This window comes from Bos indicus, chromosome 15 (genome assembly GCF_029378745.1).
Source record: "Bos indicus isolate NIAB-ARS_2022 breed Sahiwal x Tharparkar chromosome 15, NIAB-ARS_B.indTharparkar_mat_pri_1.0, whole genome shotgun sequence".
Taxonomy (NCBI): domain Eukaryota; kingdom Metazoa; phylum Chordata; class Mammalia; order Artiodactyla; family Bovidae; genus Bos; species Bos indicus.
In genome coordinates this window covers 79,559,259-79,571,590 of record NC_091774.1, presented here as the reverse complement: position 1 = coordinate 79,571,590, position 12,332 = coordinate 79,559,259, and the positions used below count along the sequence as shown (strand labels likewise).

At 37.1% G+C, this 12,332-nt stretch overlaps 1 pseudogene; it reads right to left on the bottom strand.

The window, feature by feature from the left end:
• Window positions 1-10,921: 10,921 nt before the first annotated feature.
• LOC109569870 (olfactory receptor 8H1-like) lies at window positions 10,922-11,869 on the bottom strand (annotated as a pseudogene).
• Window positions 11,870-12,332: the final 463 nt, after the last annotated feature.

The following is a 12,332-nucleotide window of genomic DNA, read 5'->3' as shown; positions in this document are numbered from 1 at the left end:
TTTTCACAATAAAACTTTTATGTTTAAATTGTGCCAATATTATAGGAGTGGACTTCCCAGGTGACACTAGTGGGAAAGAATCTGCTTGCCAATGCAGGAGACATGAGACACGGGTTCAATTCCTGGCCTGGGAAGATGCCCTGGAGGAGGAAATGATAACCCACTCTAGTATTCTGGCCTATTGATCCCATGGACAGAAGAGCCTGGTGGGCTATAGTCCTTAGTATTGAAAAGAGCTGGACACAAAAGAAGCGACTTAGCACACATGCAATATAGTAGTAAATATGTACGTTGGGGAAAAAAAAAGTCAATATAATAAAATTCAAAGAACAATATGAAATAATCCAAACTAATTTAACATTTTGATTAAAGTTTCCCAATTATCTTTTTCTTCATAAAATGCTTATTTGTAGACCTCTAGATGTGCAATAAAGGACAAAAATGGTATGGACCTAACAGAAGCAGAAGAGATTAAGAAGAGGTGGCAAGAATACACAGAAGAACTGTACAAAAAGATCTTCATGACCCATATAATCATGATGATGTGATCACTCACCTAGAGCCAGACATCCTGGAATGTGGGTCAAGTAGGCCTTAGGAAGCATCACTACAAACAAAGCTGGTGGAGGTGATGGAATTCCAGTTGACCTATTTCAAATCCCTGAATATAATGCTGTGAAAGTGCTGCACTCAATATGCCAGCAAATCTGGAAAGCTCAGCAGTTGCCACAGGAATGGAAAAGGTCCGCTTGATTCCAACCACAAACAAAGGCAATGCTAGAGAATGTTCAAACTACTGCACAATTGCACTCATCTCACACGCTAGTAAAGTAATGCTCAAACTTTTCCAAGCCAGGCTTCAGCAATACGTGAACTATGAACTTTCAGATATTCAAGCTGGTTTTAGAAAAGGCAGAGGAATCAGAGATCAAATTTCCAACATCTGCTGGATCATCAAAAAAGCAAGAGAGTTCCAGAAAAACATCTATTTCTGCTTTATTGACTATGCCAAAGCCTCTGACTGTGTGGATCACAATAAACGGTGGAAAATTCTGAAAGAGATGGGACTACCAGACCACCTGACCTGCCTCTTGAGAAATCTGTATGCAGGTCAGGAAGCAACAGTTAGAACTGGACATGGAACAACAGACTGGTTCCAAATAGGAAAAGGAGTATGTGAAGGCTGTATATTGTCACCCTGCTTATTTAACTTATATGCAGAGTATATCATGAGAAATGCTGGGCTGGAGGAAGCACAAGCTGGAATCAAGATTGCTGGGAGAAATACCAATAACCTCAGATATGCAAATGACACCACCCTTATGGCAGAAAGTGAAGAGGAACTAAAGAGCCTCTTGATGAAAGTGAAAGAGGAGAGTGAAAAAGTTGGCTTAAAGCTCAACATTCAGAAAACGAAGATCGTGGCATCTGGTCCCATCACTTCATGGAAAATAAATGGGGAAACAGTGGCTTACTTTATTTTTTGGGGCTCCAAAATCACTGCAGATGGTAATTGCAGCCATGAAATTAAAAGACACTTATTCCTTGGAAGGACAGTTAAGACCAACCTAAACAGCATATTAAAAAGCAGAGACAGTACTTTGTCAACAAAGATCTGTCTAGTCAGGGCTGGTTTTTCCAGTGGTCATGTATGGATGTGAGAATGGGACTACAAAGAAAGCTGAGCACCAAAGAATTGATGCTTTTGAACTGTGGTGTTGGAGAAGACTCTTGAGAGTCCCTTGGACTGCAAGGAGATCCAACCAGTACATCCTAAAGGAGATCAGTCCTGGGTGTTCATTGGACGGACTGATGTTGAAGCTGAAACTCCAATACTTTGGCCACCTGATGGGAAACACTGACTCATTGGAAAAGACTCTGATGCTGGGAAACTTTGGGGGCAGGAGGAGAAGGGGATGACAGAGGATGAGCTGTCTGGATGGCATCACCGACTCGATGGACACAAGTTTGAGTGAGTTCCAGGAGTTGGCGTGCTGCGGTTCATGGGGTTGCAAAGAGTCAGAGACGACTGAGCGATGAACTGAACTGAGATTTGCATAATTGTCATTATACTGAGACTCAAATTAAAATATTCCTGTGACTCTGTCATTAACTCAGAATAATTAAACCAATTTTCCTGTAAATTTAAAAGTGGCTCTTAAAGGAATGTCTGCTCATACTCCAGAATTTCAGGAGATAGTTTGTTAGTTTGGATAAAAGAGGTACTTTTGTGCTTATTGTATCTTTGATGAACATTGGACTGGCAAATCTACTCATCATAAATTAGTGCTGTTAAAGCAATTGTGAAACAAAATTCATTCTTATGGCTAGATGAGAAAAAATTAAGATAAATTTAATTTTTTTAATTGCATAAAGAAACTTCAACTTTATAAAGATATTCCCTTGTAGCTCAGCTAGTAAAGAATCTCCCTACAATGCAGGAGACCCCAGTTCACTCTAGTCTTCTTGGGCTTCCCTGATAACTCAACCAGTAAAGTATTTGGTTGAAATGCAGGAAACGTGGATTCAATCCCTGGGTTAGGAAGATCCCCTGGAGAAGGGCAAGGCTACTCACTCCATATTCTGGCCTGGAGAATTCCATGGACAGAGAAGCCTGGCAGGTTAGTCCATGGGGTAGCAAACAATCAGACAGGACTAAGCGACTTTCACGTTTAATACATACTTTAATACTGGTTATTCTTTGTTGACTTACTCATAACACATTATATGTATTCAATAGGTAATTTTTAATCTTTTTATATTTGGGGAAAGATAAATCTTGTTATATTTTGTGATATCTCTTCTCTTTCTTTGACTTAGTTTTCATTTTTGGAGGATCAAAATATATGCATATTCTGGGTTCTTGATCTATGTTGTCCTACTATCTTCCTCACTATATTCTTTCTAATTTATTTATTTATAATTAGAGGATAATTGCTTTACAAGTTGTGTTGGCTTCTGTCATACATACACACGAATCAACCATAGGTATACATATGTCCTCCCCTTCCTGAACCCTTTTCCCACCTCCCACTCCATCCCACCCCTCTAGGTTGTCACAGAGTACAAAATTTGAGCTCTTTGTGTCATATAGCGAATTTCCACTGGCTATCTAATGTTACATATGATAATGTATAGGTTTCCACACTACTCTCTCAATTTGTACCCCCTCTCCATCCCCTGTTGTGTCCACAAGTCTGTTCCCTGTGTCTGTGTCTCCATTGCAGCCCTGCCGATAGGTTCCTCATTACCATCTTTTTAGATTCTGTATATATGCTGCTGCTGCTGCTAAGTCGCTTCAGTCATGTTCAACTCTGTGCGACCCCATAGATGGCAGCCCACCCGGCTCCCCCATCCCTGGGATTCTCCAGGCAAGAACACTGGAGTGGGTTGCCATTTCCTCCTCCAGTGCATGAAAGTGAAAAGTGAAAGTGAAGTCGCTCAGTCGTGTCCGACTCTTAGCGACCCCATGGACTGCAGCCTACCAGGCTCCTCCATCCATGGGATTTTCCAGGCAAGAGTACTGGAGTGGGGTGCCATTGCCTTCTCCATTCTATATATATATATATATATATATTCTATATATATATATATATATATATATGCCTTCTCCATTCTATATATATATATATATATATATATATCCAGAAAAAAAAAAGTCAGCCACTGTTTCCACCATTTCCCCATCTATCTGCCAATGGGACCAGATGCCATGATCTTAGTTTTCTGAATGTTGACCTTTAAGCTAACTTTTACACTCTATTCTTTCACTTTCATTAAGAGGCTCCTTAGGTTTTCTTCACTTTCTGCCATAACGGTGGTGTCATCTGCATATCTGAGGTTATTGATATTTCTCCCAGTGATCTTGATTCCACTTTGTGCCTCATCCAGCTCAGCATTTCTCATGATGTACTCTTCATATAAGTTAAATAAACAGGGTGACAGTATACAGCCTTGTCATTCTCCTTTCCCAATTTGAAACCAGTCTGTTTTTCCATGTCCGGTTCTAACTGTTTCTTCTTCACCTGCATACAGATTTCACAGAAGGTAGGTCAGGTGGTCTGATATTCCCATCTCTTTAAGAATTTTCCACAGTTTATTGTTATTCACATAGTAAAAGGCTTTGGTGTTTTAGGTGAAATTTATGGTATACAACTTTAAGAAAATGCCTACGGTTTCTCTAAATATTATTTATGTTAGATAATGGAAAACAAGTCCTGACAAATAATTTCAAAGTGAGTACATCTCATAAAAACATAGTCAATGATGAACACTGGTGTAAATGTATGTGTCTTTTTCAATTATGGTTTTCTCAGGACATATATATATGGACATATTAGATATATATAGACGTATCAGGTTAAAATATTCTTGTGAATCTTTTATCAACTCATGATAATTAAACCTATTTAATATAGATTTAAAAGTGACTCTTACAGGAAACTCTGCTCATATTCCAGAATTTCAGGAGACAGTTTCTTGGTTCAGATAAACGAGTTACTTTTGCATTTATTGTAACATTTTTGAACTTTAGAAGGGCAATTTAGTCACCAAAAGTTAGTTCTACTAAAACTAGTGTGAAATAAAAATCAGGTTTATGGCAAGATAAGATAAAACTAAACAGAAATTTTTAATTTTTGCTTTAAATTGTATAAAAATGTTTAACATAATAAAGACATTTTGACTTTAACCAATACTTTAATCTGATCATCCTTTACTGACTTACACAGAATACATTATATCCATTCATCAGTCAGTCAGTCAGTCAGTTTAGTCGCTCAGTTGTGTCCAACTCTTTGCGACCCCATCAGTCGCAGCACGCCAGGCCTCCCTGTCCATCACCAACTCCCGGAGTTTACCCAGACTCACGTCCATTGAGTCAGTGATGCCATCCAGCCATCTCATCCTCTATCGTCCCCTTCTCCTCCTGCCCCCAATCCCTCCCAGCATCAGGGTCTTTTCCAATGAGTCAACTCTTCAATGAGGTGGCCAAAGTACTGGAGTTTCAACTTTAGCATCATTCCTTCCAAAGAAATCCCAGGGCTGATCTTCTGCAGAATGGACTGGTTGGATCTCCTTGCAGTTCAAGGGACTCTCAAGAGTCTTCTCCAACACCATAGTTCAAAAGCATCAATTCTTCGGTGCTCAGCCATCTTCACAGTTCAACTCTCACATCCATACATGACCACAGGAAAAACCATAGCCTTGACCAGACGAACCCTTGTTGGCAAAGTAGTCTCTGCCTTTGAATATGCTATCTAGGTTGGTCATAACTTTCCTTCCAAGGAGTAAGCCTCTTTTAATTTCATGGCTGTGGTCACCATCTGCAGTGATTTTGGAGCCCCCAGAAATAAAGTCTGACACTGTTTCCACTGTTTCCTCATCTATTTCCCATGAAGTGATGGGACCAGATGCCATGATCTTCGTTTTCTGAATGTTGAGCTTTAAGCTAACGTTTTCACTCTCCACTTTCACTTTCATCAAGAGGCTTTTTAGTTCCTCTTCACTTTCAACAGTGCAGAAAAGGACAACATTTGGGGGCTAACCAATCAAAAACATAAAAGAAACATAATTTCCAGGATTGTTCTGTGAAAAAGAGTCATCCACACACCCTAAACAGTTAACATCTAGGAATTTGCAACTGAGGATATTGTTTTCTTTATTGAGCCACTCTGTTTCTGAATCCCACTATTACACCAACATAGCCTGTTCCCTGACTATCACAGATTTATTTTTTAGACTAATACTATTGAGGGATAAACTGTTCTTTAATTTTCCTTCTGTGAATAGGACTGTGACTGTATGTTTGCCAAGGCCTATCTAGTAATGCCAAAACTATACTGTCTTCAATCAGCATTTCCAGAGAATGTCTGCCAGCTACATACACCTTTCGACAGCCCCTGGTATTTTCTTTAATGTTTTCTTTAATATAGCTGTGAATTCTACTTTTTCAACTCTGATAATTGTAGTACACTTACGTTGAAAAAATATCCAATCAGAGAGTGGTGATAAAGACACAAGTTGTCTTTATGAACACTAGAGTTAGGGTATCTGGGTTCAAATGTGAGCTAGCTTGTTCTTTAACTAGTGGAGTGACCATGGACCACTATTTACTCTTTCTGCTCTGCAGTTTCCTCATCTGTAAATTGCAACTTTCAGATATATTTTGAGGCATAGATCTAGTGCTGGGGATACAATGTTGAACAAATTAAGCAAGAATCCTGAACTTATTACGTTTATATGATAATGTGTGTGTGCAGGGGGGAGAGGAGCAGAAAAGAAAAATAATGCAAAAATGCACTAGCAAAATATTATTAATGGTCGGATGTAGATACTTGGTATGGGAAACAAATGAAACATGAAAAAGAATAGAGAACAGGTACAATTTTAAATAAAGTGGCAAGGATGTTATTATTCAATAGATTAAGACCAAAAAAAAAAATGTAGTTGTCTATAAACAGGAATTTCTGAATGAAGGAAAAATGGAAAAATCTCAGGTAGTATCAGGACTAGTATACACAGAAGAGTTAGGATGTCATGTGATTAAATCAAAGTGAATATAATTGATACAATAGTAAGGAATGAGTTCACAGAGGTTAGTAGTGGATGCAAGGTTATTATGGACCAGTGGGATCTTATGAAGATTTTCATTTTTACTCTTAGTGAGATGAGATCTGTAGGATTATTGAATAAAGTAATATATTCCAACATACTCTTTAACAGTATGATCACTCTGGCTCTCACATTGACATTTAAATTCAAGAGGGACAAGGCCAAGCAGAGACAAGTCCAGAGACTGCAGCAACGATTCTAAGACTATGATGGTTCTTTGAACCAGTGTGGGTAGCAGAAAAGATGTTGAGAAGTAGCCAGACTTCAAATATACCATGTATTTTGAATCTATACACTATCTTGATAGATTGGATGTGAGGTGTGTGAGATAAAGAGAAAATTTCAGGAGTCTTTTTAAGTCATTGACTGAATAAGTAGGAGGATGGCCTTCCATCACCTGAAATTAACATGTAGATGTTGCTGGTACTTACCTGTAAGTTCTCTTGTGAAGATAAACTCTTTTCACTCTATATCTAAAGCCCTTTAAATATTGGCTGGTAAATGGAAAATACTTAGCAAAAATGTATTATGATCATTCTATTTATCAATTTATGACAGTAAATGCAGCTGTTTATGTTTTTGCATCTTTCTCCGTATCATACTTTTATTAAATAGCATTTTGGCATGGCACCATAAAAAAGCATATTATATTTTAAATTACTTCAGACTCCATTTTACATAAAATGTGGTATGCACTAATATAACAAAGAACATTTAGGAAAATAAAAATATTTGAAATATTTCATATGGCCTATAGATGATATAATACAATGCACATGTATAATAATATTACTTATGTTTCTATTATCATATAAATGTATTCTAAACTACATTATTATAAGAATAGTATAGTCAATTTATAGAGTTTAAGTTGTTTTAAAATTTACCTAATTTAAGAATTGTCCACATCATAGAATCTGTTCATAATATTCGTTTGCAGAAAATAAGAGGATACATTTCCTAATCATAGAAATAGAAATGAAAGCATAGTAAAAGCATAATTTATAAAAGAGGCTAGAAAACAGAAAAGGGCCCATAAATATATGAAACTACATTATGTTTATGAATGATAACAAAGGAGACAAAAAGTATACTGTTAAGCTAATGGAAGCAAAAACAAGTAGCAATTGCTCTAAGTATAGAATCTAGAAAATACTGAAATCAGAGAAAAGCAGTCATGATAACTTCAAATGGCCTTGATAAATGATAAGTAACTTTTTAAACAAATTACCAGAAAATAATTCATATTTAAAACACTTAAATTTATTAACAGTTTTGAACTAGTAAAACAATGTAAACTTTTAACTCCTAAAAGAAAATTGCACTTTTGCATCTTATTATTATTAAAATAATCAAATATAGTTTTGTAGATAAAAAATTAATTTAAAAAAATGAAAGTTTAAAATTATTATAGTGTGAATAAAATTATCTAGTTACAAAAATTTAAACAAAAAATATTAAATGCTTGGTAAATTAAAAATATGATCTTAACCTTTAAATAGCAGAATAGATTAAAATTGAAATTCAATATTATGTACAAGGAAAACTTTAAAATAAGGGAAATTTTTAGTGCTCTACCAGACTAAAATTAATAAGCTAACACAAAAACTGAATTCATTGTAAATTTTTAGTTTTACTTCTTATCTCTAACTGTTGCTTCCTGACCTGCATACAGGTTTCTCAAGAGGCAGGTCAGATGGTCTGGTATTCACATCTCCTTCAGAATTTTCCAGTTTACTGTGATCCACACAGTCAAAGGCTTTGGCATAGTCAGTGAGAAATCCTGAGATGGATGAGGCACAAGCTGGAATCAAGATTGCTGGGAGAAATATCAATAACCTCAGATATGCAGATGACACCACCCTTATGGCAGAAAGTGAAGAGGAACTCAAAAGCCTCTTGATGAAAGAGACAGAGTCTCAAGAGTGAAAAAGTTGGCTTAAAGCTCAACATTCAGAAAATGAAGATCATGGCATCTGGTCCCATCACTTCATGACAAATAGATGGAGAAACAGTGGAAACAGTGTCAGATTTTATTTTTGGGGGCTCCAAAATCACTGCAGATGGTGACCACAGCCATGAAATTAAAAGACGCTTACTCCTTGGAAGGAAAGTTATGACCAACCTAGATAGCATATTGAAAAGCAGAGACATTACTTTGCCAGCAAAGGTCCATCTAGTCAAGGCTATGATTTTTGCTGTGGTCATGTATGGATGTGAGAATATAAAGAAGGTTGAGTGCCAAAGAATTGATGCCTTTGAACTGTGGTGCTGGAGAAGACTCTTGAGAGTCCCTTGGACTGCAAGGAGATCCAACCATTCCATCCTAAAGGAGATCAGTCTTAGGTGTTTTTTGGAAGGACTGATGTTGAAGCTGAAACTCCAGTACTTTGGCCACCTGATGTGAAGAGCTGTCTCATTGGAAAAGACTCTGATACTGGGAAACATTGAGGGCAGGAGGAGAAGGGGATGACAGAGGTTATGAGATGGTTGGATGGCATCACTGACTCAATGGACATGGATTTGGGTAAACTCTGGGGTTTGGTGGTGGACAGGGAGTCCTGGCGTGCTGCAGTTCATGGGGTCACAAGGAGTCGGACACGACTGAGTGACTGAACTGAACTGAACTACTTATCTCTGTTAAGTAATTTAAAACAAATGAGTTAAGCATTTACAATATTGTAAAGTTAAAAAATAAAATAAAATAAAAAAATTTTAAAAAGCATTTAATTTATTAATTTAATTTTACAAATCTCTAGAAATTGAGAGACAGGCAATTACACTGTAAAATACACTATAAAATACAATTACACTATAAAATATCAGTTATAAGAATTTCAATTAAAAAGCAATTTACTGAAGTTTGTTGACACATCATAGAAAGGAGGGATTTTTTTTAATATATTTTCAGATAGTAACCAAAGAGATATAACTATCTGCAGATTTTTAACTTGATGAATTTACAAACACTTTGCATTCAAAGAATTGCAAAATGAAAGTCAATCTTTCCCATGTGTCAAAAACACATTCATCTTAGAATTCATTGACAAATAGTTAAAGGTTAATCTTGTTAATGTACACAGTAAACTGCAAAAAGGTGCATATGAAATGACAGAAGTATTGTTCTAGCACATTATATACACACACACACACACACACATAACTATCAATCTGGAAGAAAACATACAAAGTTATTAATTTTTAGGGCATTTCTATTTCCTTAAATTTTCAACACTTTTCAAGTTTTCTGCAATATTGACATGTACCAGTTTAAATCCAAACCTGTGAGGTGCTGAGTTTTTTCTTAGCTATTTGTCTTTTAAATCTACCAAAAGTAATTTTATACAAACAAGAGAATATTCTGTAAGAATAAGACACTGTGCATTAAAAATACTGAACAAATAAGAGTGTCCTAATGATAATGCTGCTGCTGCTAAGTCGCTTTGGTCATGTCCAACTCTGTGTGACCCCTTAGACGGCAGTCCGCCAGGCTGGGATTCTCCAGGCACGAACAGTGGAGTGGGTTGCCATTTCCTTCTCCAATGCATGAAAGTGAAAAGTGAAAAGTGAAAGTGAAGTAACTCAGTCGTGTCTGACTCCTAGCGACCCCATGGACTGCAGCCTACCAGACTCTTCCGTCCATGGGATTTTCCAGGTAAGAGTACTGGAGTGGGGTGCCATTGCCTTCTGCCTTCTTCTTCTAATGATAATGGTCTGCCTTTAATAGTACTACCTTAAACACTTATATCAGTTATATGATTTAATCTTTAGAAAAACTCTATGGACCTGGAATCATAATTTGTTATATTCTATTGAGAAAGTGTTTTATTTAAGAGTTACACAGCTGAAAGAGTTGCAGATCTAGAATCAAAAGTCTGGAGTGTTTGGTTCAATAACAAGAGCATTCTGCTATACTGTTTTTCCACAATGTAAATGAAATAATTTCTAAAAGTGTTAGCATTGTTCCCAAAATGAAACTCTTTTCCATCATAAAATTCTCTGAATATGCATGAAATACTTTAAAAGGTGGTAAATAAAATTTTTATTTTGCTAATCAGTTAGCCTTAAAAACAGATAGATTTGTACCATGGATTTAACATGTGTCGGTGTTTCCAATTACAATGTGGATTTCTAAAGGCATATTCTAATAAATGTCCAAGAAAATATTTGGTAAATCAAAGGATAATTCTACTTAATAAATGAATAAATAAAGAACAAGTAAAGTCTTCAAGTCATTTCTGGAGAAAGAGGAAGGAAATACCATAAAGGGAAGAAGGAAAAAAAATAGCTTAAAATTTCAGCATCACTGTTATTTTAATTGCTTGGAAACCTTTCTTTTCTGAATGACTCTACCGACAGCATTCTTCACTTCCTTGTTTCTAAGACTGTATATAAGGGGGTTCAGCATGGGGATGACAATAGTATAAAAAACAGAAGCCACTTGATCCTTTCCCAAGGAGTAGGACTTACTTGGTTTTAAGTAAGTGAAAATCATAGTGCTATAAAAGATGGTTACTCCCAGGAGATGGGAGGCACAGGTAGAGAAGGCTTTCTGCTTCCCTGCAGTGGAAGTGATTTTCAGGACGGTGCACAGTATGAACACATAGGACACGGATATTGTGACAAGAGACACCACTAGGGCACAGCCAGCGACAACGAATATCATGATTTCAACGTCATGCGTGTCAGTGCAGGACAGGGATAGAATTGGGGATGTGTCACAGAAAAAGTGGTAGATTACATTGGAGTCACAGAAATGCAATCTGTTCATGCAAAGCACATTGACAAAGGAATCTGTAAAGCCAATCAAATAGGATCCAAAGATAAGAGACTAGCAGCGTCTGGTGGACATAACAACGGGGTAACGCAGAGGGCTGCAGAGGGCTGCATAGCGACCATAGGCCATGGAGGAGAGAAGGACACATTCAGTGGCGCCCAAGAAGACAAAGAAAGACATCTGAGTGAAGCAGTTCACGTATGAAATAGTTTTGATGGAAGTCAGTAAGTTGTCTAAGGTTTTAGGGGTGATGACACTTGAGTAACTGAGGTCAAGACATGACAAGTGACTGAGGAAAAAATACATGGGTGTGTGAAGCTGCGAATCCAGGGAGATTATCAGGATCATCCCCACCTTCCCCAGCACAGTGATCAGGTACATCAGGAGAAAGAGGGTGAAGAGGACCAGCCGGATCTCTTTAGAATCTGTCAGTCCCATGAGGATGAAGTCAGACACCTGTGTGATATTCCTTCTGCCCATGGTGTTCAAATGCTCCAAACTGTTGAGAAATCAAAGTTGAAACTTATCAGAAATTACTTCAAAAAGGTTTGTGTTGCTATATATGACCTGACATATTTATATTTGTTCAGTGTTTCTAAGAACTGATGATAATGAGGTATGGACTGCATATGAAGAAAAAAATTTGATTCCCAAATATATAAATAGATGTAAATTAACATTTAAATACAACAAAAAGTATATTGAATAAATTGCATAAGCCTGAAAGTGAAAGAAACCGAAGTCACACAGTTGTGTCTGAATCTTTGTGACCCCGCAGACTGTAGCTTACCAGGCTCCTCCATCCATGGGATTCTCCAGGCAAGAGTACTGGAGTGGGTTGCCATTTCCTTCTCCAGGGGATCTTCCCAACCCAGGGATTGAACCCACGTCTCCCGCACTGGAGGCAGAGGCTTTAACCTCTGAGACACCACAGAAGCCTCCT